The 26,535-nt window shown below is 45.1% G+C and overlaps 2 non-coding genes across 2 annotated transcripts; both read left to right on the top strand.

The window, feature by feature from the left end:
- The first annotated feature begins 7,367 nt into the window (after positions 1–7,367).
- TRNAS-GGA (transfer RNA serine (anticodon GGA)) lies at positions 7,368–7,454 on the top strand. Its single transcript has one exon. It is a non-coding gene; the product is annotated as a tRNA-Ser (tRNA).
- Positions 7,455–17,835: 10,381 nt separating this feature from the next.
- TRNAR-CCG (transfer RNA arginine (anticodon CCG)) lies at positions 17,836–17,909 on the top strand. Its single transcript has one exon. It is a non-coding gene; the product is annotated as a tRNA-Arg (tRNA).
- The last annotated feature ends 8,626 nt before the right edge of the window (positions 17,910–26,535 follow it).

The raw sequence follows: 26,535 nt of genomic DNA, 5'->3' as shown, positions 1-26,535 counted from the left end.
TTATAGAATGGATGGAATTTTGGGATAGAGTCCAATTGAAGTGCTATGATTTGCCACCCATCCGTGCTATCTATCCATCAGAGACAGATTTTAATCGTGGATAAGTTGGGCTTACCACTGGCTCGAATGCCAAAGGTAAGCCCAATGCGATACATGCTTTTAGCTTTTATTGAGGCGAAACACAGAGCTACCCAAATTTACCCGATGTGGATGCTATTGAGAAAGCTGCATAGGTAAATATATAACCTACGGAGAAGTGGGCTAGTCCCACTAATCGTGCTTGAACGATAGAAAGAGCGACTGGTTTGTCTTTCCAGCGAATCAGATTGGCCAAAGGTGTGCGTTCATGAGCCCGAGCCAGAGTTTCAATAAGTTCTTGCCAATAACCGCGCCAGGAGATGGGAAACGTGAATCCAGTAGCCCGAACGAGATGTCCAAACGAAAACATCCATGCCCAGACGGATAAACTGTTCATACCGAAAGGATTGTAACCGTTAATGAGTTGTGAAGAATTCAGCCGTAGATAATCCCTCAACCATCCCATCAAGTAAGTAGAGGATTCATTGAATTGAGCTACATTTCCCTGCCACAGGGTAATATGCTTCCGGTGCCAGTAAAAGGTGACCCATCCAATTGTATTCGACATCCGGAAAACTGCCAGATAAAATGCATCCCAGGCCGAGATGTCACAGGTACCACCTCTACCTGGACCGTCGCAAGGAAAACTATAACCAAATTCTTTCTTATCCGGCATCAGCTTGGAGCCGCGCGCATCTAATGCACCCTTCACTAGAATCGGTGTAGTTGTATGTGGACCTGGAGCAATAGCATGATGAACTAAGAAATCCCCGGGTCCAATGGTTAGGAATAATGAGTTGCTATTATTATTAATGGCGTCTAACCAACCGGGTAGCCACAAGCTCTGACCAGCATTGAATGCTGGACTGTCTGTCGAGGAGAGAAGTACGTCGAAACCATACAAAGATTTACCGTGAGCGGATTGTATCCGTTGAGCAAATACAGGTTCAATAAGAATTTGCTTCTCTGGGGTTCCAAAGGCTAACGTGACGTCGTTATGGACATAGAGACCCAAAGTATGGAACCCTAGGAATAAACTAGCCCGACTCAAATGGGCTATTATTGCTTCTTTATGCTCCAACATCCTTGCCAACACGTTATCCTTATTTTGTTCCGGATCATAATCCCGTATAAAGAATATGGCTCCGTGGGCGAACGCCCCTGTCATAATAAAACCAGCGATGTACTGGTGATGGGTGTATAGCGCGGCCTGGGTCGTATAATCCTGTGCTATAAAAGCATAAGCGGGTAAGGAATACATATGTTGTGCCACTAGGGAAGTAATGACTCCTAAAGCAGCTAAAGCGAGTCCTAATTGGAAATGTAGGGAGTTATTGATTGTGTCGTAGAGTCCCCTATGTCCACGTCCCAACCTGCCTCCTGGAGGAATATGAGCTTCCAGAATCTCTTTTATACTATGTCCGATGCCGTAGTTAGTCCTGTACATGTGGCCGGCAATGATAAACACAACCGCAATTGCCAGATGATGATGAGCGATATCAGTTAACCACAAACTCTGAGTTTGTGGATGAAATCCCCCCGGAAAGGTTGAAATGGCAGTTCCTGCTCCCTGAGCACTATTGAACGAGTGATTAGCGGAGTCGGGACTTTGTGCATAAACACTCCATTGACCCGAAAAGAATGGTCCCAAACCTTGGGGGTGTGGTAGTGCAGTTAGTAAATTACCCCATCTCACATGTTCGCCTCTAGATTCAGGAATAGCGACGTGAATCAGGTGGCCTGTCCAAGCTAGAGAGCTTATTCCGAAGAGTCCTGATAAGTGATGATTGAGACGAGATTCAGCATTTTTGAACCAAGAAATACCCGGTTTCCATTTGGGTTGTAGATGCAACCAACCCGCTACCAGGAACAAGGCGGAAACAGCTAGTAAGGAGATAGCTCCGGTATATAGATCTTGATTGTCGCGTAAACCGATAGTGTACCGCCACTGATAAACACCAGGATAAGCAATATTAACCGGACCCGGAGCTCCCCCTCGGGTATAAGCCTCGACGGCTGGTTGACCAAAATGAGGATCCCGAATGGCATGAGCGATTGGTCTTACCTGTAATGGGTTTTGCACCCATGCCTCGAAGTTACCCTGCCAAGCTACATGGAATAGATTCCCAGAAGTCCAGAGAAGAATTATAGCTAATTGACCAGAATGGGAAGCAAATATTTTCTGGTAGAGACGTTCCTCGGTAATATTGTCATGACTCTCGAAGTCATGCGCAGTGGCTATACCGAACCAGATACGACGAGTAGTTGGGTCTTGGGATAGACCCTGGCTGAACTTTGGAAATCTTGATGCCGTAATGCTTTTCGAATCCTCCTAGCCATTATCCTACTGCAATGATTCTCGCTAGGAAGAATGCCCATGTTGTGGCGATTCCACCCAGAAGGTAATGAGCCACCCCTACGGCACGTCCCTGTACAATACTCAGAGCCCTGGGCTGGATAGCAGGAGCAACTTTCAATTTATTATGGGCCCGAACAGTAGATTCGATGAGTTCTTGCCGATATCCACGGCCACTGAACAGGAACGTCAGACTAAAAGCCCAAACAAAATGAGCACCCGAGAATAAAAGACCATATGCGGATAATGAAGAACCATACGATTGAATGACTTGGGAAGCCTGTGCCCATAGGAAATCACGGAGCCATCCATTAATGGTTGTTGAACTCTGCGCGAAGTTTCCTCCAGTGATATGGCTCACTACTCCCTGGTCACTTATACTACCCCGTACGTCAGATTGCATCTTCCAACTGAAATGAAATATAACTACTGAGATGGAATTATACATCCAGAACAAACCTGAGAAGACATGATCCCAAGCAGATACCTGGCAGGTACCTCCTCTACCGGGGCCATCACGAGGGAAACGAAAACCAAGATTCGCTTTGTCGGGTATTAGGCGGGAGCTCCTCGCAAACGGGACACCTTTTGGTGATATTAATACAGTAACATGAATCGTAAAGGCATGGATGTGATGCACCAAAAAATCGGCAGTACCTAATGGGATTGGTGACAAAGCAACTTTACCACCTACTGCTACTAAGTCTCCACCCCCCCAGGTCAAACTGGTACCTGCTGTTGCATTAGGTGCCGTTAAGTCAGGAGCAGAAGCATGAATGTTTTGGACCCACTGAGCAAATATGGGTTGTAATTAAATAGCAGTATCTGAAAACGTATCTTGGGGACGTCCCAACGCACTCGTAGTATCGTTATGAATATACAATCCGAAACTATGGAAACCTAGAAAAATGCATACCCGGTTAAGATGTGAAATTATTGCATCACGATGCCGAATGACACGATCCAATAGGTTGTTGTATTGAGTAGTCGGATCATAATCTCTCACCATAAAAAATAGCTGCGTGTGCCGCCGCGCCTACCACTAGGAAACCACCAATCCACATGTGATGCGTAAACAGGGATGGCTGCGTAGCATAATCAGTAGCTAGGTATGGATAGGGAGGCATAGCATACATATGATGGGCCACTACAATTGTTAGGGAACCCAACATAGCAAGATTAATAGCTAATTGAGCATGCCATGAAGTAGTTAGGATCTCGTAAAGACCCTTGTGACCCTCACCCGTGAAGGGACCTTTATGAGCTTCCAGAATCTCTTTCGTACTATGCCCGATACCCCAATTGGTTCGATACATGTGACCAGCTATCAGGAAAAGAACTGCAATAGCTAGATGGTGATGCGCAGTATCGGTCAACCACAATCCCCCTGTGGCTGGATTCAATCCCCCACGGAAGGTTAAGAAATCTGAGTATTGTAACCAGTCGAGGGTAAAGAATGGAGTTAATCCCTTTGCGAAACTGGGATACATCTGAGCCAAAAGGTCACGATTCAAAATGGATTCATGAGGAAGAGGTATCTCCTTAGGATCGATTCCCGCGTCTAATAGTTGGTTAATGGGTAGCGAGACGTGTACCTGGTGTCCCGCCCACGCCAAGGAACCCAATCCCAAGAGGCCTGCTAGGTGGTGGTTCAACATGGATTCCACGTCCTGGAACCAAGCCAATTTTGGAGCAGCCTTGTGATAGTGGAACCAACCAGCGAAGAACATCAATCCTGCAAAGATTAAGGCACCGATAGCGGTGCAATAGAGTTGTAACTCACTAGTTATTCCAGAAGACCGCCATATTTGAAAAAATCCGGACGTTATCTGTATTCCCTGGAATCCCCCACCTACATCTCCATTAAGTATCTCTTGACCAACTATTGGCCAAACTACCTGGGCGCTAGGCTTAACATGAGTGGGATCACTTAGCCACGCCTCGTAATTAGAGAAGCGAGCCCCGTGAAAATACATACCACTCAGCCAGATAAGAATAATAGCTAATTGACCAAAATGGGCGCTGAATGTTTTACGGGATATATCTTCTGAATCATTTGTGTGACTATCAGAATCATGAGCATCAGCATGTAGATTCCAAATCCAAGTGGTACTACTGGGACCCTTAGCTAAAGTTCTCGAGAAATGTCCAGGTTGAGCCCATTTTTCGAAAGAAGTTCTCACGGGATCCTTTTCCACCATAATCTTGACTTCTGGTTCCGGTGAACGAATAGTCATCGAGATTCTCCTCTCTTCGGACAGGGGATAGCAACGACCTACCAGCGGGGGATACGAAACTTCTAAGAGATGGAATTCGTATGTAAGGTATTCTTCTCCCTGAGTTTGGAACTGGAACAGCTGTAATAGAAGAGTTATCCGAGGCAGGCATTTAATCTTATTATTACACAACTTATTAGTGCTTTATGGACCTTGTATAGAGAGATTCTTATACGTTTCAGTAGGGGGGGGGTTACATATTACCAGATGGCAATCGGTAGGAGGAGAAGTCTTCTCCTTCCTGGTATCCCAGGGGGGGGGGGGGGGTAGAAAATGTAAAGGAATTTCTTTCAATTGTCTGGTCCCCATATCACTGCTACCCCGGCGTCACCCCCCTCTCTCATCACCTGGAACGTTTCGTAATCCTCAACCAATTTTGTGCTTCGATATAATTGCTTGGAGGAAGTGCTATTGCTTGTTTCCGACACTCAGCGGCTTGATCAAACCAAGATTCCGAAGCCTCCGGGTCTCCCTGTTGAATGGCCTGCTCCCCCCGGTCGGGATGGATAGATCCCTTCGAGATATCCTCCCTCAGAACCGGACTTGAGAGTTTCCTACCTCATGCGGCTCGAATGACTACTCAGTAGCTTATTCTCTATCTGATCCAAGAGAAGAGAGAGATTTACTTGGCCCCCTCCCCCGTTAGTCTAGAGAAGAATCAAGAGTAGTTACTGGGAATGGTTTCCAATCCTATCGATGCGAGATAGAATCTTTTCCATACTCCTAATTCGTGGAGGAGGGTAATAATCTCCCCCGGAACTAATTCCCCTACTTCTAAAAATAGATCCGCTGAAATGTTTCCTTTGGGATTTGATACTACACCATAGCTCGATATTCCTTTCCAAATCGATTCTATTACAGGAATCGATTGTAGAACCCCCCGAGTGAGCAAATCTCATCGTATCGACCCAGATTTTCGATGACGAATCTTTGCGGTGCTTTCTCCCTCAATTCACCCGATTATCCATGGGATTCACAGGCTTCCGTTCTTCCCCCGGACCTGAGTTACTACGGGGGACACCAAATTCCACAGCTCAGGAGAACTCCTTATGGGAGTATGCTTGTGGAAAGCCTCCTACATCGAGTGGTTTCGAATCAAGGGATCCTATAGTATGGGTAATCGCACGTAATGACGGATCACAGCCATATTATTAAGAGCCTGTGGTGGAAAAGGATTCCGTTCCAATGCTTGAAAATAGTATTCCAAAGCCTTTGCATGTTCTCCATTGCTAGTATGAATCAAACCTATATTATGGGGTATGTAACTCCGATCATGAGGATCAATCTCCAAACGCATAGCTTTGTAGTAATTTTATGAAGCTTCTGCATATTCTCCTTCGGATTGGGCCGACATTCGTCAGGGTCGCTCACTCAGCGTGAATGAGCTCCGCTTCAAAACCGTACTTGAGATTCTCACCTCATACGGCTCCTCCTGCATGATGCATGGAGAGAGACTAGTATTTGGAATAGTCTAGCAATTCCTACTCTAAACCTATGGATGAACGGGGGCTAGTGTCTGTGAAACTACTGGACTAGCCATCCCTTCTGCCAAAAATCTCTTGTTAACATGGTTGTGCCACTCCGACACGTCGACACCAAGAGACTAATGACAATTTCTCTGTTCCCAACGCTTCGAGTTTCATGGGGATCAGCTACTTCGACAATCTCCGATGATTCTAGGGGTATCCAAAATACGAACGGGATGGATGTTCGTTGTCCCAATCATTATTGGTATTCGTCATAGAAACACGACGCGCGGCTGAACCCAACCGTAACGAAGCTTTTGCGTTGTCGATTCCTCCACGTAGTGCCTCTCCCCTATGCCTACCCACGGAGTCCTACAAATAGGTCGGTCCGTAGGTTTCACCTTTTGCTTACTACTACGATTCGCCGGAGATCGAAACTGGAGCATTTGAGGCTGCATCAATCGAGGATACACGACAGAAGGACTTGTTTCCCGTTCGAAACATACCTTCACCAAACGCGGGTCTATCGGAATTTGAATCCCCCAATTAATTAGGAATTAAGGTTAATCGATTTTCCCTCCCCAAATCGCACCATCTCTATAATAAGTAAAAGCTCTCTTCTCCCTATCAGTAGTCGGTATGATTTGTAACAAGATATCCGCCAGAATCGTGGGAGTTCTATCAATAGAATTGTCATTTCTCTGGGATCTAGGCGTAATTGGAATTCCTCTTCGTTCCACTTATTATTGAGTTAATCAGGATGCCGGAAGAACAGATCTCTTTTGCAATACAAGGGGAAGAGGTGCATCCGTCTGGTATCTATGTCCCTCCCCCTCAATCGACTGGGAGGGTGGAGTAACTAATTCCGCACCGAATGAGAGTCGTGTGTGAATGGGGGTATATAGTCTCGCAGCATCCATGAATAATTACTAATGGAGTGATTGCTTTTGATGGGATCTGCATCACCTAATTGAAAATCTCTCATTATGAAATCGACTCGGAACAACTAAAAATCTATCCCAGGGATGGGGTCACCTCCCCTACCTCAATTCCGGGAATTAATCTCATTTCTTAATAACTGATGAGGCTTGCACTCACTTCCAGGAATCACTTTTTCCCGTCTATCATCGAGGATTGAGTTGCTATCCGGTTTCTTAGATTGGTAAGATGTGTAAATAGTACAAAGTTGCAGGAAAGGTGACTGAGTGGTTTAAGGTGTAGCATTGGAAATGCTATGTAGACTCTTGTTTACCGGGGGTTCGAATCCCCCCCTTTCCCCTTTGCATTCCGTCATTGACTCTGTTCCGGCACCCCAAAGAATTGCTAATCCTTTGAATGCTTCCAGTTAGTACTCCCGATTTCAAATAATAATTCCAAGAATCCCCCCCCCGGGGGGGGGGGGTATCCGAATTTCAGAATGAGGAATCCCAGACTATTAGATAATTACTTGGGGTTAGGCTTTGCGGGAGTAATACTCAACGACGAGCAATTCATTTATATCCAACCCAGTGGACTCCCGATTTGCGATTCCATTCACTAATCCTGTGGGTCTACTGTCTCCCGACGAGGAAAAAGTTGAATGATCAGGTATTTTGTCTCCCCGAGAAAATTCCATCTCTCTATTTGGTCCATTGCGAGAACCCGGTCGATTTCTCACAATAATAGTATCTTTTGGTTTGCGACGGTAACTCGGTATATCGACTATACGATCGTTCACTAGAATGTGTCTATGATTAACTAATTGCCTAGCTGCAGGAATAGTAGGAGCCATACCTGGACGAGAAACAATATTATCTGGACGCATTTCGAGTAGCTGTAATGGTACTTGACCTGTTGAACCCTTGGCTCTTCTAGCAATACGAACGTATCTAGGCAATTGTCGTTCCGTTGATCCATAATTGAAACGTAATCTCTGTTTGGCTTCCAGACGCACGCAAAATTGAGATACCTTTCTCGAAGCAGATTAATCAATAGCAATTCGTGCTTCTCTCGGATTTGATGTTTTATTTGTAAGCCCGGGTAGATCCTTGAGACGACGTATTATTTTCAGACGGGGTCCTCGATAACGAGACATAAAAACTCCTTCTTTGTAAGCATGGTAAGACCCGGAATGGACCTCTCCGTAATCGAAGTACTGGTACTATTTATAAGTGTCACCCAATTTTGTTGAACATTTGGTATTTGTAATAATCATAACATATGAATGTAGACGAACAAATACTCGAATTCCCATCGACTCTATTGGAAATGGAGGCTTCGACGCGGGGGACAAAGCCGAAGGGAGACACGGTATTGGTGCATCGACTGATACTGGGCAATATTCTGCCGGAATCGAACCGATAACCTCTGCCTTGTGAATGTGGTACTTCCGAATCCAAACCAAGCTTTCCTGGTTCTTTTGAACCCCATGGGATGGAATAGAACCCTCCTAAAGCGACAATGGTGGTTGCGCCCACGGCGCAGTCAGCCGCAAGGGTTATTCAACCACAGAGATGGGTTAGATGAGTCGATAATTCCATCTCCTACCGTATCGTATTGATTTAATTACCCCACCCGTGTATAATTCTTATGGGTACGCGAATACGGAGAAGCAGGGTATGGTCTCGCAGATATATATTCTCTGGGATCGGTGGAGTCCCTTTCTGGAGGAAATTGGGAATAGAAACAGAAAAGGGAAGAGGTTGAGAATTCGGGAATCGGGACGGGGTATATAATTTCCGCTTGACCGGAATCAAGAGACTCGTGAAATATCTCTGGAACAAATGGCATGGAACATGCAAACTCGGATGGCATGCAAAAGGATTTGATGCAATTGCAGATCCATTGCTTCGGTTTGGGACTCAAGGGGGGGGGGGGTATGGCGGAATGGTAGACGCTGCGGACTCGATTGGATTGAGCCTAGGTATGGAAACACACCGAGTGATAGCTTTCAAATTCAGGGAAACCTAGGATTATTTAGTAGGCGATCCTGAGCCAAATCTCATTTCAGAAGCAGGATTCGGATGATGAGATAGGTGCAGAGACTCGACGGAAGCTATTCCGACGAACGATCTATTAATTTCTATTATTCATTAAGCGGATAGATGTTCTCTTTCCATGGATGATTCAATCTAGAATGATCCTATAAGCGGCGAGGATCCTCTCCCAGTGCATACTCAACATCCGCACCGAGGATTGTATCAAAATCTCGAGAATCTCGGGTATTGGTGGGATCTACTCGATTATCCCCGAATCCCATCTTCTCCTGATTTCCTCTTTGTGTATGTATACTCCGTATTCGGATGAATATGGTTCGATGAATAACCATTAGTAACAGACCTTCGCGGATAGAGATGGAGTCCAACTCTACGCCGTTGATGGAAACAGCAATGCAAATTGTGGTAGAAAGAAAATCCGTTGGTCTTTGTAGGACCGTGAGGGTTCGAGTCCCTACATCCCCAGTAGAACGGGATGAAACATATTATCCAAATTGCGTAGGAGTTGTGGGAAGCATCTACCCCATGAAACAGAGAAATCCCTCCCCGTCTATTCTGGTGGATGGGATTCTTCGACCCATCAAGCGGACGAAGGGTATCGAGATACATCTCCCGAATACGTATTGATTTCCTCCACCTAAACGAGAGGGGATCCATGCTCCCGATTCATAGCTCAATCGAATCGGATTGATGTCTCGTCCCCAGCTCGAGAATATTTTTGAGTGGTTTGCGACTGAACCATTCGGCAAATCCAATGGATTGTCTGAATGGTTCGCCTGCAAGGTATAAAAAAAAAAATGGATTCGTGAGGATAGTTACTTCGATTGGACGGATAGGTAAGGGAAAGAATCAATCCACGCTGGGATATTTGTTTGGGATTATCGCGGAATCACTGGCCGGGATAGCTCAGTAGGTAGAGCAGAGGACTGAAAATCCTCGTGTCACCAGTTCAAGTCTGGTTCCTGGCATACCGATGGGAAATAATTTGATCTGATGGCTGCGGGCGAAAACCGCACTTGGAAATAGGAGAATCCAAAAAAAAAATATGGATTGCTTATTGGTCTACTGGTCGGGGTATGTATCTATACCCACACCTACATACGCTTGAACGTGCATATGTAGGTGCGGATTTCGATGCAGATACGTGGATGCGATTGATCGTACGAGAAACAAGTGTCTCAAATAAGGTAGACCAGCCTCACCTGCCGCACAAGATTAAATAGAATGATACAGAATTGGCTAGTGGGAGGATGGCTTTCAATTTTGCCTCCGTCCCAATTCGATAAGCATCCTGTAGCTCATAAAAGTCGGGTACGACATAATCCTTACGTAAAGGCCATCCCAGCCGGCTCCCAGGCATTAAGATACGTTGTAGGTGCGGATGACTCTCATAAGTGATTCCTAACATATCATAGGATTCCCGTTCCTGGAAATTGGAACTTTTCCAAACCCAACAAACGGATGGAATCCTGGGGTCTTTTCTCGGAACGAAGACTTTTGTACATACTTCTTCAGGTTGATCTGCATCGTCTCGCACCTCCGTCAGATGATACACACTAGCTAGGGATCCTCCTGGTGCTGCATCATAGGCACATTGGGAACGGGGATAATTGAAACCGCACGCATATGAAGCAACAGCTATAGAAGGCCAATCCCCTGCTTTGACCTGTGGGATCTCGACACCCCGGTAATCAGAACCTAAAGGTCTGTGGGCTAAACTATGTCTAGTCGACCAAGCGGGTAATCGACCCCGCATCTCGATGTTGGAATCGCCGTTGTTATTGATAATACTCATATTAGCTAACGTTCTATATCTCTGTGGAATATCTTCACCCGCCCGCCTCTGATACGGATTCTTCATGCATACTTTCGAATCCACTCAATCCCTTCGAGAGGATATTTGATAGGGATTTCGAAGACTGATTTGCGATTCGTTGATTGTATTCACCGGTATAGGTATTGGGTACGAAAAAAAGTCGGTGATTCAGACTAAAATATCTCTTCCGGGTTCGACAAGAAGTTCGATCCCTATAGTTTTCCTGAGCAATTCTTTTGCGGGGTTTTGTCACAGCATCAATAATAGCTTCGGGCTTGGGCGGACGACCCTGGCAAATAAATGTCCACAGGAATCAATTTATCCACTCCGCGAACGGTGCTGTAAGAATCCGTACTAAACATGCCTCCCGTAATGGTACATGCCCCCATAGCAATTACATACTTTGGTTCGGGCATTTGTTCATAGAGTCTCACTAGAGACGGAGCCATCTTCATGGTGATAGTACCCGCCGTTATTATGGGATCAGCTTGTCTGGGGCTGGATCTTGGTACTAGACCGTACCGGTCGAAGTCGAAGCGTGAACCAATTAATGAGGCGAATTCAATGGAGCAGCAGCTAGTACCGTAAAGGAGTGGCCACAAACTGGAAAGTCGAGACCAATTGGAGAGATCATTCAAGTTAGTCAAAATAATCGAGTTTGATGTGTCTTGATCGGGGGAGAAGGACTCCACGGAGTTAATTAGTGGATTCCCCCCACGGGAGTCGACTCCGTTCCTCTTACCCGAATAGTTAGAAATTAGGACCATTCCAATGCTCCTTTTCACCATGCATAAATCGAACCGACAATTAATATGGATATGGGGATAGACACTTCAGTAAAAGCAAATAGACCCAATTCCCTGAAACTCATAGCCCGGGGATAGGGAGAGACCGTCTCGACGTCGGGAATAACGAATACCGGGGCAAACATATAATAACGGATCTGGAATTGGATCCAAGCCCCTCCCTTTGGTTCCATACCTGATTCATAGCTTGTTAGTTTTTCAGGCCCCTCGCGGATGGGTGCGACGGATCTGGAAACCGAAAAGGCTGTATAGGGAATAAGGATGGATACTAGTAGGAGGATCCGGAAGGAATCGTGTTTAGGAAGCAAAAACATTTACATACTCCTCCTGCTTCGGTATTTATCTTCTCACCCCACCGTGTGGGTGTAACATCTTTATGATAAGTGAAGGGGGGGGGGGTTGCTGACTCCTCGATCGTTCGATCGGGGATGAGATGCCAGACGTGGCTCACGGACATCTCATCCCAGAATGGAATCGGGATGTACACCCCCCCAGTGATGAGCCAATCGTCCCTCCGATCCAGTCCTCGGAAGATGCTGGATACCAAATGGACTTGCGAGAAGATTATTAGAAACGGGACTCCCCATCCGGAAATGAGCTCTTGGCTGGAATCCGTGAGATGAGTCAAATTGCCGGAAGAACCGGATGGGGACTATATTCTACTAAGTAGGTAGTGGGGTATGGTATGTACCTCCCTACCGAATCGATGCATAAGATTGATTTATACGGATTATCTATTATGGAAAGCAATCCGTCAATTTAGATTCTTATCTGAATTTTCTCCGATTGACCATCATTGAGGAACTTATTAATGAATAATTCCTTCTCCTTCCTGATCTTCATCCCTATCCCCTGATCGAAACGGAAGTAGTGACCCTACGATCTATATAGTTCATGCGAGTCGCGTTGAATCTGGGTAATTCTCAATTAGTTCCGCTGCGATGGGCGAGACCGGCTTATCATTAAAGATTAGGGCTATACGGATTCGAACCGTAAACATTCTCGGTAATGCAGATCGGAATATATAAATTCTTGAACTGCTTCACGAACCCAACATGCTTCTTTCGTGGCATTGGGCTCCCTCATCAACTAGTCTTCCACCGGATGGGAGGAAGAAGCCATTGTTGATGCACCATCCTTTGCTTCATTATAAATAACAAAGAAATGGTTCCGTGTGCTCGAAGAACTCGTTCCCTCCGAAGCAATCCCGAAGTCTCTCGAGAAGATTCTTAGTGTTGACACAGGTTTGCATCCCGTAGACACAAATCCACTTAATTCTAAGTGTCTCGATCGCCTAGGAAGGAGATACGATACCCTCATACACCTCAAGGTTCGTAGGACGAAGAAGAGATCTTGTTGAGGTCCTCGCATTGCCCCCACCACCCTTAGCATTAGACGTATCATCTACTGACCATATCAACCCACCGAAATCGATCCTTTTTCCGATCGATTCTTCGTCATGCTACTGTTCTTCCACATCTCCCAATAGGGTAAGACATAAGTAACTTACGCGGTATATTCCGCGTAGATCGGTTGAATAGCGACGAACCCTTCCCGAGAAGCATCGGCGCACGTGTAAACGAGGTGCTCTACCGTTGAGCTATAGCCCTGTGGCTACATTAGTATAATGCATCGGATGATCCCTGTCAAGCTGGTAACCAACCGAGAAGGAGGCGAGACTCATCTTTTGCCGTTAAAATCAAATATTTATTGATGTTCTAATTGTTTGAAATTCTCTCCCTGGGTCGGTATAATAGAGTACTACAAGCAATAGAAGCCTACTTAACTCAGTGGTTGGAGTGTCGCTTTCATACGGCGAGAGTCATTGGTTCGAATCCAATAGTAGGTAAAACTCATTAGGTACCACAATACTTGAAATGATACCTAATAAGTTCTACAAATATTTGGGATGGATACGAAGTATTACGGGACTAACAAATCATTGTGTGTCCCATCATGCTTTTCCCGTCGTTTCTCACAGGCGCAACTAAAAGTGGGAATGATTGAGTAGTATTTGAAGCCTCTAATCTCGCCTTAGCTCTTTTAAATGCTAGATTAGCTTCAATAGCTTTCCTTCTGCCTTCGGCTTGAGCTGCGTCAGCTTGAGCTGTCTGAAGAGCTTCCCGAGCCTCCTCAGGATCAATTTCGGTAGCTCGTTCTGCTTCGTTGACTGATGTTGTTACCTGATTACTGTCTACCATGGCGAAACCACCCATCAACGCCATTGCGGACCACTGTCCATCGTGACGTACCTTCGGGACTCCCATATCCAAAGCTGTAAGAAGTGGAGCGTGATTGGGCAATACACCAATCTGGCCACTACTCGTAGATGGGACGATTTCTCGAACCTCAGAATTCCAAACAGTTCGATTAGGAGCCATTACACGAAGATTCAGTACCATCCCTTTCATTGACCCTCCACTTGTAAGGTTGCAGCCTTCGTGGTGGCTTCATCGATGTTGCCAACCAGATGAAAAGCTTGTTCAGGGAGATTATCCAATTCTCCAGGAAGAATCATTTGAAATCCCTTAGTGGTTTCTGTTAAACTAACATATTTCCCTGGCGAACCAGTAAATACTTCTGCTACGAGGAAGGGTTGTGATAAGAAACGTTCTATCTTCCGAGCCCGAGCTACCGTTAGACGGTCCTCTTCTGACGATTCATCCAGTCCGGGAATAGCTATAATATCTTGCAATTCCTTATAACGCTGTAAAGTCTGTTTAACCCCTTGTGCGGTTTCGTAATGCTCTTCACCCACAATCCAGGGTTGTAACATGGTTGAAGTCGAATCCAAGGGATCTACAGCCGGATAAATACCTTTAGCTGCTAGTCCTCTCGAAAGCACAGTGGTAGCATCTGGGTGTGCAAATGTTGTAGCAGGAGCTGGGTCAGTCGAATCATCTGCAGGTACATAAACAGCTTGAATAGAAGTTATCGATCCTTCCTTGGTAGAAGTAATTCTCTCTTGTGGGGATCCCGTTTCTGTACTAAGAGTTGGTTGATGACCCACGGCGGAAGGCATTCTACCCAATAAAGCAGAAACTTCTGATCCTGCTTGGACAAAACGAAATATGTTGTCGATAGATAAAAGGACATCTTGCTTGTTCACATCTCGGAAATATTCAGCCATTGTCAGAGCAGTTGAACCAACTCTCATACGAGCTCCTGGTGGTTCATTCATCTGACCATGAACTGGAGCCACCTTCGATTCTGATATATCTTGTTCATTAATAACTTTCGATTCCTTCGTTTCCATGTAAAGATCATTACCCTCACGGGTGCGTTCCCCCACCCCACCAAATACAGATACACCTCCGTGAGCCTTGGCGATGTTGTTAATTGATTCCGTGATAGGAACCGTTTTTCCCACTCCAGCTCCTCCAAATGATCCAATCTTTCCTCCTCGACGATAGGGAGCCAAAAGATCCGCGACTTTAATCCCCGTCTCAAATATAGATAATTTAGTATCCAACTGCGTAAATGCCGGAGCGGATCTATGAATGGGGGACGTCGTACCAATATCTACGGGACCCAAGTCATCGACGGGTTCACCAGGGACATTAGAGATTCAACCAGGAGTAATTTCACCAACAGGAACACTGAGAGGAGCTCCTGTATCGACGACGCCCATACCTCTCATCAGACCATCTGTAGCACTCATAGCTACGGCTCTGACTTCATTATTACCCGGTAATTGTTGCACCTCACGAGTAACATTAATCTCTTGACCCGCCGGGTTTTTCCCCTTAACCATCGAAGAGTTGTAGATATTGGGCATTTTACCTGGAGGGAAAGACACATCCGATACTGGTCCAATGATCTGGGTAATATATCCCACATTTCTCTCCACTGATTTAGAAATTCCAAAAGCAGAAGAACTGGTTTTCGTAACTGTTTTGGTGTATTATCTTCATTTGATTGTCGAATTGGCAGAACCATCTGGCATTTCATTGCTAATTGGTTGATGGTGGGGAGTTACTAGTTCCACACCCTTCTCCCCCTTTTTCAAACATATCATTTGCTTCCTCGGAAGTCGATTCCGATCCATCCAGATGGGTGACAGGTACTGTAGGATTTGATTTCCTCCTCTCCACATATGGGTCGGAGGCAAAAGAGCGCGATACCCACGAGTTGGTCCATCTAGTTAGATGTGATTGCTACATCTCATTCGTCGAATCCCCTTTTTTCCCCCGTCTATTCGCAAAGCGAACCAGATATCGAATTCAATCCCCTTTTTTGCTTCTACTGACCAGTCTAACCACGAAAAGATTCCCGAGTCAATGTATCGAGATGTATTACGATCTAATTCTTCAAGCAATTTCCGTGCGAAACAACCAGAGTCAGTTGCATTACATGTGGGACGTATTATAAAATACTAATGTCCCATGCTTGAGGTAGAGTTTCGACAAACGTCTCGAGTCGAATCTATCAGGACCTATTCCACGCTTCACGTTGAATTCTTCCATCTATGTCGAGCAGATCTCATCCTTGCAGGATTTACTAATTGAATTGTAAGGAGGGACTCATGTCACCACAAACAGAGACTAAAACAGGTATTGGGTTCAAAGCTGGTGTTAAAGATTATCGACTAACTTACTATACTCCCGATTATGAGACCAAAGATACTGACATCTTGGCAGCCTTCCGGATGACTCCGCAACCCGGGGTACCGCCTGAGGAAGCTGGAGCTGCAGTAGCTGCAGAATCTTCCACAGGTACGTGGACCACTGTGTGGACGGATGGACTGACTAGTCTCGATCGTTACAAGGGTCGATGCTACGACATCGAACCCGTTGCTGGGGAAGAGAATCAATATATCGCATATGTAGCTTATCCTTTGGATCTATTTGAAGAGGGTTCCGTCACCAATATGTTCACTTCCATTGTAGGTAACGTATTTGGATTTAAAGCCCCACGAGCTCTACGTTTGGAGGATCTGAGAATTCCTCCTGCTTATTCCAAGACTTTCATTGGGCCGCCTCACGGTATCCAAGTCGAAAGGGATAAACTGAACAAATATGGTCGTCCCTTGCTGGGATGTACAATCAAGCCAAAATTGGGCTTATCTGCTAAAAACTATGGCAGGGCTGTTTACGAATGTCTCCGTGGCGGACTTGATTTTACGAAGGATGATGAGAACGTAAATTCTCAACCATTCATGCGTTGGAGGGACCGGTTCCTGTTTGTGGCAGAAGCTCTTTTCAAGGCTCAGGCCGAAACGGGCGAAATAAAAGGACATTATCTAAATGCCACTGCGGGTACGTGTGAGGAAATGATGAAAAGAGCAGTCTTTGCTAGAGAATCGGGAGCACCCATCGTCATGCATGATTATTTGACGGGAGGCTTCACTGCAAATACTAGCTTGGCCTTTTATTGTCGAGATAATGGGCTACTGCTTCATATCCACCGCGCGATGCATGCTGTTATCGATAGACAGAGAAATCACGGTATCCATTTTCGTGTCCTAGCCAAAGCATTGCGTATGTCCGGCGGGGATCATATCCACGCCGGGACCGTAGTGGGTAAACTGGAGGGAGAACGAGAAGTCACACTGGGTTTCGTCGATTTGCTACGCGACGATTATATCGAGAAAGACCGAAGCCGTGGTATATATTTCACTCAGGATTGGGTATCCATGCCAGGTGTATTTCCCGTAGCCTCGGGAGGTATCCATGTCTGGCATATGCCCGCTCTAACTGAAATCTTCGGAGATGATTCTGTCTCACAGTTCGGCGGAGGAACCTTGGGACACCCCTGGGGAAACGCACCAGGCGCCGTAGCTAATCGAGTTGCATTGGAGGCTTGTGTACAAGCTCGTAATGAGGGACGTGATCTTGCTCGTGAAGGTAACGAGATTATCCGCGAAGCTAGTAAGTGGAGTCCCGAATTGGCTGCTGCTTGCGAGGTATGGAAACAGATCAAATTTGAATTCGACACAATTGATACATTGTAATTTCCGTAACTATTCGGGAATCTCATTCATTCGGTAGGATTCGTGGGGCGAACAGGGAGTATAGGGAGAAGGAACATTCCCCTCCATACTCCCGATATGCCACGGATCGGAGTTGGTAGCTCAGCGGATGAGAGCACATGGTTCCGATCCATGGGGACGGGGGTTCGAATCCCCCCCAATTTGCATAGGAGAGGTGGAATACGAGCTGCAGAGACTCGAGTAGTAAGGAAATGATTCAGTGCCTCTCAGTACACGACACAACTATTTCCACGAAGTGTTATTGGATAATTATTTGTGGGGTTCTAACATATGATTGATCAAATAGATGATCAGTCAATTGCCAATTAGTTATCGGATTCGGAGTCAGTCTCGATTCGACGCCTATTCCGAACAGACGCTGATCCTGATAGTTCAGAAATGATTTCTCCATCTCTGTGTCTATCTCATTGATGAAATGAAATCTAATAGAATCGACTGTTTTTACCTCCGAAGCGAAGGAGAAGAAATGAATGAGGAAATTCCTATGTCTGTGAGAAATCGGTTCGAAGATAAACGCGAATTTGGTGGATTGATCGGGGCTTTCCTCGAAAAAGCCACAAAGGGTTACGTTTTGAGTGAGAGAGGAAGGAATAGAGACATAAGCATTGATACCGACAGGGGGTTGTGGACTCGGTGTGACAACTGCGGTAACATGCTTTACGTGAGATTCCCAAAACAAAATAAAAATATTTGTGAGGAGTGCGGCTATCACCCCCCAATGACTAGTACAGAAAGAATCGAACTTCCGATCGATCGTGACACTTGGATTCCCATGGATGAAGACATGACTGCATAAGATGTTCCAGGTTTCTCTGACGGGGATTCTCATGGAAGTCGCATCATCAACTCCCAGAAACGAACGGGTTTAACTGATGCTGTTCAGACAGGGGTGGGATGTCTAAACGGGACACCTATTGCGCTTGGTGTTACGGACTTTCAATCCACGGGGGGAAGTATGGGTTCTGTGGTAGGTGAAAAGATTACCCGCTCAATCGAATGTGCCACGGATCAATCCCTTCCACTAGTTATTATCTGTGCTTCCGGCGGAGCACGTACGCAAGAAGGGACGTTGAGTCTGATGCAGATGGCTAAGATTCCTCCCGTCCCACAAATACATCAGGTTCAGAAGGGATTATTATATATATCGGTTCCTACCTATCCAACTACGGGTGGTGTTACTGCTAGTTCTGGTACGTTAGGGGACGTAATTATTGCTGAGTCCAAAGCATACATAGCATTTGCTGGGAAAAGGGTGATTGAACAAACACTGCGTCAGAAGATACCCGATGGCTTTCAAGTAGCTGAATCTTTATTTGATCATGGATCACCCGATTCAATTGTTCCACGTAATCCTCTAAAAGGTGTTCCGAGTGAGATATCTGAGCTTTATTCTTCAGCTCCTTGTAAAAGGAATTGAACCTCCTTTCCCCCCATTCGGTTAAACCCCCGTTTCTATCACTCTCCCTCCTTCTCATTAATCAAGTTAGGAATTATCAATTCGGGGTTGTCCTACTAATCTCTCTACCTCTCCAATGAGAGGAATTTATTCAGCGAACCGTCGTAACAATACTTTTCTATCCTTCTCTGATATCACGCCATGCAAATTATGCCACAATGCAATTATACCTCAGTAAGAAATCGAGATTAACCATCGGTATAATTTCGGACTCTGCTGTGCGCCTGATTCGACGAAGTAGACACCGCGGATGTCTGCAGATTCATTGAGTCAGTTGATCGGAGCTGGAATCAGATACCTTACCGGAAACAATATGGATTTCGTAGCAATTTCCGAGTAACTGTCTCGATATATCGAATGTATAAAAACTTCCTTTCTACGTGAGATAAGGAGACTATTATTAGACATTGGGGGATAAAAGATAAAAATAACAATATAATGTCATTATAGATACATCTATCTGTGTCATATCTTTCTTACTTGAGGTGATTCCATTACGACAGCGTCCTATTTACCTTCCATTTCTGTACCCCTAGTAGGTTCGGTCTTTCCGGCAATTACAATGATATCTCTGTTTATTTATATAGAACGGGACGAAATTCTACAATTTCTTGTTCTGTACACTATCTCACGGAAATTGTTCCATAGGATCGATCAATTACGACTACTACTCTTGCTTTTGATTCGGTCGGATATATTCTTTCCACATAGCTTCACCGGCGGTTATTTTATTTGAGCACTTGTTTTAGCACTTGGGAATCTTTAACGTCATCTCAATCTATATCTCACTTTCCCCTTATGGATAAGTGAGACGTGGATCGTTCCATCGTTGCTAAGACATATAGATCTTAGCGACCCCCACCTACGCACCAAAACAGTGGAAAATGTTCTAAACTTCTCGGAAACAGAATCCCTTCCAAGAATCCTTTTCAAAATGAAGTGATGTCGAAGCATCGGCTGTATCTGTATCTGCATCTATTCGGGGAGGGGGGGGGGGGGTAGGGTAGAGGTGGGACCAATAACAATATAAGCGGCTGATTCATTCCAACAAGGCAATTTCTGGAGGGAGTATTAATGAATCGTCAATCCGAATGGTTTCGAGTAGATTCTCCAAGAGGTTCTCGTAGATTCAGTAATTTGTGTTGGGCCCGTATCCCGGTTCGTGGCGCAATGGGTTTTCCGGCGGTTGGAATCTCTAGTTATATTGGTGAAGATTTAATCCCCACACTTCCATCTGGACAGATTGTTTTCATTCCACAAGGTATTGTGATGTGTTTCTATGGTATCGCGGGTCTCTTCCCTGGATTTTATCCGTGGCGTACGATATTTCGGGATGTGGGTAGCGGCTACAATTCATTTGATAAATGAGAAGGAATCTTCCCCATTTCTCGCTGGGGTTTCCCCGGGGGAAACCGTCGTATTTGTATCCAATTTGCAATGAGAGATATACAAGCAGTTAAATTGGAAATTCGAGGAGGTTTCTATCCTCGTCGAGTCCTTTACTTGAAGATGAGGGGTCGGCAAGACATTCCCCTAACCCGGATTGGTGAGGATTCGGCGTCGGGAGAAACAGAAGAAAAAGCTGCTGAACTTGCTCGTTTTTCACGTGTATCAATCGAGGGATTCTAATATTTCGACCGATCCGGAGGTTCCTAGAAGAAGCGAATGAGATGAGGGAAGGAAATTAGGATGGTATAGTGACGATTAGAGAAGGGAATTAGAAAAGAGGATTCGATTACGGGGATTCATCCACTTAGTAATTTACTTCGTGAATTCCCCTCCTCACCATATAAATAATATATGAAATCATACTGTTGGAGACTCCTCCGGTGGTTCTACAATACCCCACGTCGCTCCCCGGATAGAGCTTACGAAGCTAGTAAGCGACTACAATCCGTAAGAGAAGACTCTTCCTATTATCTAGAAACAATATCATCTACGGAAGATTCGTCACAGGCTGCGGTAGCTCATACGGATGCAGAACCTAGTAAATCTCTATCTACTATATATCGGAGTCTTTTAGAATGTAGGATCAGCATATCTGTATCGAAGATTCGGAATAGTCTTAAGTTCTTTATCAGGAGGAAGCAACGCCAGTTGCTCCTGATCGGGAATTATCCTCCTACCTCCCGTGGGAAAGAAATATCGACAGAGGAAAGGTCCCGTGATGCATCTCCATCTCACCCCCCAGTTGCTCTGCCTCTTCAATCAGCGCCTCCACTGGTTCGTCTAGATCCCTGCAGGGTGGGGAGGAAACCAAACATAATTGGTGATTTATCGCAAAATCCACCAGGGGATAATCCTTTGGCTCCTGCGGGTAAATATGTGTCAAGAGAATCGAGTAAGACGGAACAAATGAATAGGAAATTGGCTCGGATCGAAGCAACTCCAAATGATCCTGATTCCTGGACACGGCACCGTCCCACAACTTCTCCGTCACTCCAAATAAATGATAACTCAAATGATAAATTTTCTGTCCGCAAATCAGTGGATTCCCCCAGTAGTACAACGGCTTATGAGTCTATAAGTCTGATGCCACGGTCCATAACTCGTACTTCATCAAGGTTCAACACAGAGTTGACGGGTCAATCGAGTTCATTAGTACTTAACGATTCTGAATTGGCTAAATATCAAGCAGTAGCTCCTATTCAATATATCGGATGTCTATTACTTCTCCCTTCCGCGATTCCAATTGTCTTGAAGAATTGGTTTCTAGAACCTCGGATCAGAAATTGGTGGAATACCTTCCAGTCACAAATATTTATTAATTCTTTCCGGGAAGAGGTAGCTCTCAAACGACTTCAGGAGATAGAAGGCTTACTCCGGTTGGGTGAAACAATGAGAGGCTCTGTATATACCTAATTACAAGACTACGGCACAGATGTGTATGACAAAACTATTCAATTGGTGGTAATATGTAACGAGGGAAACACCCAGATAATCTCGCACCTAGTAACCGACGTAATTAGCATTGCCACCTCGATCTGCTTGTTCGTAGTAGGTAAAGAAAGACTCGCAGTTTCAAATTCCTGGATTCGGGAGTTATTCTATAGCTTAAATGATACGACGAAAGCGTTCTCTACTCCACCATTAACGGATTTATGTATTGGATTTCACTCCCCCCACGGTTGGGAAATAGTTGTAGATTCTCTCCTGGAACATCTGGGATTCGCTCACAACAAATATGTAATCTCTTGTTTCGTCTCAACCTTCCCGGTTATTTCAGACACAGTCTCCAAATATCGGATTCCTCGCCATTTGAGTCGTATATCTCCTTCAATCGTAGCGACTTATCACACAATGAATGAATGATAATCACTCCACCGAGTATCTGCCAGTTGCATCCAACGGAGTAGACTCACTTCTCGTAGGAATTGGATTTTATTATCCTCTTCTGGTATTGGGTAGTGGGAGGATAAAAATTTGCAATTCCCGCAATCGTCGGGATATCAGAATACTCCAAAAGAGGGGAGTAATATTTTACCTATGATGTCAAGAAACAATCTATTTGTGAGAAACCCTAATACTAATAATCGAACTATGCGAAAGAGAAGTAGTAAGGACTGGATGGCGAAGTGGTTGACCCTGTCATTTCCAATGTTGATCACTCTGGATGGAATGAATCGTCCATCCGTATCAAATGCATATCCGATTTTTGCGCAATAGAATTACGAGGATCCACGAGAAGCAACTGGACGTATTGTATGTGCTAATCGTCACTTGGCTAAGAAACCCGTGGATATTGAGGTTCCGCAATCTGTTCTTCCCAATACTGTGTCCGAAGCAGTTGTTAAGATTCCTTATGATATGTAGATAAAATAAGTACTTGCAAATGGTAAAAAGGGAGGATTGAATGTAGGCGCCGTACCGATCCCACCCGAAGGGTTTGAATTGGCTCCTTCTGATCGTCTTCCAACCGAAGCGAGGGAGAAATTAAGTAAACTTTCGTTCCAGAGCTATCGCCCCGATAGAAAGAACATGATAGTAATAGGTCCGGTTCCGGGTAAGCTATATAGTGAAATCGTATTTCCGATTCTCTCACCGGATCCTGCCGTTGATAAAGAGGTACACTTTTTAAAATACCCCCTATATGTTGGAGGGAATAGGGGAAGGGGACAGATCTATCCCGATGGAAGTAAAAGCAATAATACGGTTTACAACGCTTCGGCGACGGGAAGGATAACTAGAATAACACGTAGGGAGAGGGGGGGTGGATACGAAATCACTACCCAAGAGACATCGGGGGGTCGTGAAGTAGTTGATACTGTACCTCCCGGTCCCGAACTTATCGTTTCGGAGGGTGAATATATTAAAGCTGATTAACCATCGACCAATAACCCTAACGTGGGTGGATTCGGTCAAGCAGAGGCAGAGATTGTACTTCAGGATCCATTACGTGTTCAAGGTCTTCTACTTTTTCTTGCATCGGTTACTCTGGCCCAGATATTCCCAGTGTCAAAGAAGAAGCAGTTCGAGAAAGTCCAATTGGCGGAGATGAATTTCTGAGTCCATACTTTTCGGATGTGAACCATCCGGAAAGGGTTGGTAATTGACTGTAAATCCGACGAGTCAAAGACAAATTCTGGATTTCTACCTCTTCTATACGTCTAAACGAAGCGATAAGTACAACTCTTGTGGTATCATTTGGAGCCGGTTGAGTCCAGTTAGCAGTAAGAATAACTGGAATTCTTCAAAAACATATTCGGTGATGAAACCAAGTTTTCAATAATAGTCTCCCCGACAGGTATCAGAAAATATATCCAATTTTGCTAACTATTTTTTCTATTCCGATATCGGTGGTGGCGGGTGAGCCACCGCCACCGTGTACTCCCCCCAATTTACTATGAGGAAATCGACCTGGAATTGGATTTAAACCTCAGGTCGAGTCCTTCCTTCTTCCTCCCGAGTCCAGAGATTTAATGTGATATGATTCCCCCCATCCCTCGATCTCTCGAAGAATCAGACGAGTGACTCGTGGGTTGGTTTGTTATCAAAAGCATATGCACCCTCCCAATCCCGGTAGGAATCTGTCCCATACTTATCAAATGATTGCAATAATTACCGCCCCTTCATCCAATTGCGATCGATTCTTCGGGAGAGAATCGATCGAATAACCTACTCACCCGAGTACGGTACCAGAATTTGACTCTGCTGAGGCGGAGTAGCATATACAGCTGGGGGGTTGTCGCACCCGGAGCAGTAGAACAGACTCCGGAAGAGGGGGTTGACCCGTTTCCGGACCTATGAACCCCCGGGATCCGGCACATCTTTTCACCTGCGAGTAGGAAGAATTTCCCAATGCTTATTCATTCTCAGAGGGATGATCCCAATCCCGAATAGGCTCCATGAAAGAATATTCCCAGTAGACCTATCACGAGTATACCAGCTACGGTACCTATAAGCCACAGAGGAATCCTTCCAGTGGTATTGGCCATTTGTCCCACCCCCCTCCCTTTTTGATTTCATTATTTAGTCACGACTCGAGACACGAACAGTCACAAATAAATCAGGTCTTAGTTTTTCCCAATTGGGGTTATCAAATCTCTTCAGTTTCTAATTGAAGAAGTAGTTGGAAAATGAGACGGCAAGTACGAAGATCAATAAGAGTCCCCGATAAAGGCTTGTACGATTCAATTCCACACTCTGTTTATTCGGGTTCGGTTGCGTCGTGGATTTATAGCTTATATAGGGATTATCGCTGAATGAATTGCATTGCCGATATAGAGCCTGGAAAAAAAACTGTAGGTACAGCTAGTCCGTGGACGGCTAGCCACCTAACGGTGAAAATCGGATAAGTTCTATCTGGAGTCGTTGGTACCTCCTGAGATCTAGTAAATGCATCAGCTTGTTCCAGCGAATCGAAGCGGCCAGTTACTAAAGGAACTTCTTGTCGGCTCTCCGTAAAATATTCATTTGGGCGGGGACTTCCAGAAACGTCGTAAGCCAAACCTGTACTGACGAATAACCAACCTGCAATAGACGGAGAAGGTATAGTAATGCTATGGATGACCCAGTATCGAATACTAGTAATAATGTCAGCAGAAGGACGTTCTCCCGTATTCCCAGACATGTTCAGCTCCGTATATCCCTGCGGGATTAAGGAGGATTGCTTGCCGAGAGGTGTGAGTACCAGTAGATGGAGAATCTACCGGTATACCTGAGCGATCCCCGTTAAGTTGTCATTATTATACCGAGGGTATACCCGAAACATACTGGATTAGTATAGCTAGCCCCCCCTCGAAGCAGCAATATTCCTCTTATTTCGCCGGATAAATAAACGAGTTGTAAATAAACCGAGCGGAGAAACCGTAATTCCCCCCCTCCCCCCCGAGTATACAAATCTATCAGTATTTTCTCCGCGTTTTAGGAGAACCTATGGAAAGAATATGATTCTTTTTTTTTCCCCGATTGTTCAATTGGAGGTTCCGATGCTTCCGGTGAGTCTCAACGCGCGTGGTTAACCCACCACGTCTAAGTTTCTTTCGAATGACTTCCGTATCAAATCCTGCCATTAGAACTATAGGATTCTCCATCGAGAACTCGGGGGAACCTGGTCATGTAGGGGTATCTGATACATATAATTGAGATATTAATATCCAATCTTGTCTTGTTCCTCTTTCTGGGAAGATTCGATTCCTCCCACTCATTCAGAGGTTGGAGATATTTCGATGAACTGTCGATCCCATTCCCAGCTTCTGAAACGCGATCTTCTCGTCGGATAAACTGCTCTCATATGTCTACCAAGCTTCGAATCCCCTTTCGATAGTTCCGAGTAACCAATTATTTTTCTACTAACCTATCTGCTAAATCAATTTGGTACTTAAATCTATGCTTACTCCACCGAGTCACTTCGCTTTTCTATCGTCCGCACCAATCTCAACTTCAGTATTATTTGTTGGATTGAATAAGATCCGGCTTATATGATACAAGAGTATCAGCTTAGAAGGAACGAGGAGTGCCCATTAGCACTTACTGATCCGCCGCACTTACCAATCATCTATTACCAATTAATACCTGAATCTTTTTCGGTAAGTATTTGTACTAAATGTATGTGAACCCAAATGGTTGAAGCACTGCTATCCGGAATTGTGTTGGGTTTGATCCCAATAACTCTAGCTGGATTATTTGTAACTGCATATTTGCAATATCGACGTGGCGACCAACTAGATATTCGGTAGAAGACGGAGACTCATTTGCCATATCCTTCTCCCATTCCTAAGATCTCTCTGGTAATCCAGAGGGATCGGGAAATGCAAATTCTTAGTATGTGTGGGTATTGGTCGAACCAGCTGATACCGACTTGAGTCGGAGAAA

This window comes from Dipteris shenzhenensis, unplaced genomic scaffold, assembly GCF_047967505.1.
Source record: "Dipteris shenzhenensis isolate YYH24624 ecotype China unplaced genomic scaffold, Dip_SZ_1.0 scaf0213, whole genome shotgun sequence".
Lineage (NCBI taxonomy): Eukaryota > Viridiplantae > Streptophyta > Polypodiopsida > Gleicheniales > Dipteridaceae > Dipteris > Dipteris shenzhenensis.
The sequence above is the reverse complement of the archived record's forward strand: the minus strand, read 5'-3'. Positions and strand labels throughout refer to the sequence as shown.